Below are 1018 nucleotides of genomic sequence, written 5' to 3'. Positions count from 1 at the left end.
CCCTCTCTCTCTCTCTCTCAAGTACAAAATTCCTTTTTTTTTTTTTTTTTTTTTTTTTTTTTTTTTTTGTTCTCCCTTTGCCTCGTATTCCTTGTTGACTTAACTAAAAATCATTTGGGAGTTACTATAGAGTACCATGGAAGTGGCACCCGCGGCTTTGGCTAAGTCAATGCTCGCCTCATTATTGTACTCAGCCTCATTATTGGTTGTTGAGAACTAAAGTCGTACAATACATTTTATTATGTCCCCTTTAGAAGATTGTAAGATGATCCCCATTCCACCATCATGTTGGTTGGATGAACTGTCGGTTATGACTATCCATGGGGTTGCCCTCTGTAGACACAGCATTTCGTACCCCTTACGACTCGAGCCCCGTTCCCCAATAATGCTCAAACTCTAAGGCCCAAGACTAATTTAGAGCCCAATCAGATATTAAATTGACTTGAGGAGTGTTAAAATGAAAAATATAACATTTTTAATGAGCACAAATCTATTTTTGGAAATAAAATTACCAAAGAGGCCCTTGGTCTGCGTACGTGGGTCGCGACCTGCGTACGCAAGCTAAGGCATGCGTATGTAGACACATTCCTGCGTACACAGCTAAGGTTTCAAAAGCATAAGAAAGACAAGTTTTCTACAATAATAGTTGAGGTTTGGAATGAATCCCACATCGTTTGGGAGCCGTTCCAAACCTCATTTTTTCCAACTATAAAAAACCTTACATGGTACAATCTCAAAACAAATAGAAATCCTACAGAAAAACCTAAGATTCACTAGAAAATAGTGAATCAAAAAAGAGTTTTTCATAAAACACCCTCAAGTCAATTTTATTTGATTAGGACTTTTTATGGCCCCAATCCTTCATAAAACACCTTCTAGTCTAAACTTTTCTTTTTGCCTCTCTTTTATTTTCTGCCTTTAAAACCTCATGTTCGTTTTGTTTGTTTGTCAAGATATGTTCTAATATTCCTTCATAGGTTAGGTTTAAGTTTTTGTATGCTTAAAATGCATGTTAGGG

The sequence above is a fragment of the Quercus suber genome, unplaced genomic scaffold, assembly GCF_002906115.3.
Source record: "Quercus suber isolate HL8 unplaced genomic scaffold, Cork oak 2.0 scaffold_1120, whole genome shotgun sequence".
NCBI lineage: Eukaryota > Viridiplantae > Streptophyta > Magnoliopsida > Fagales > Fagaceae > Quercus > Quercus suber.
Note: the sequence above shows the minus strand (reverse complement) of the source record.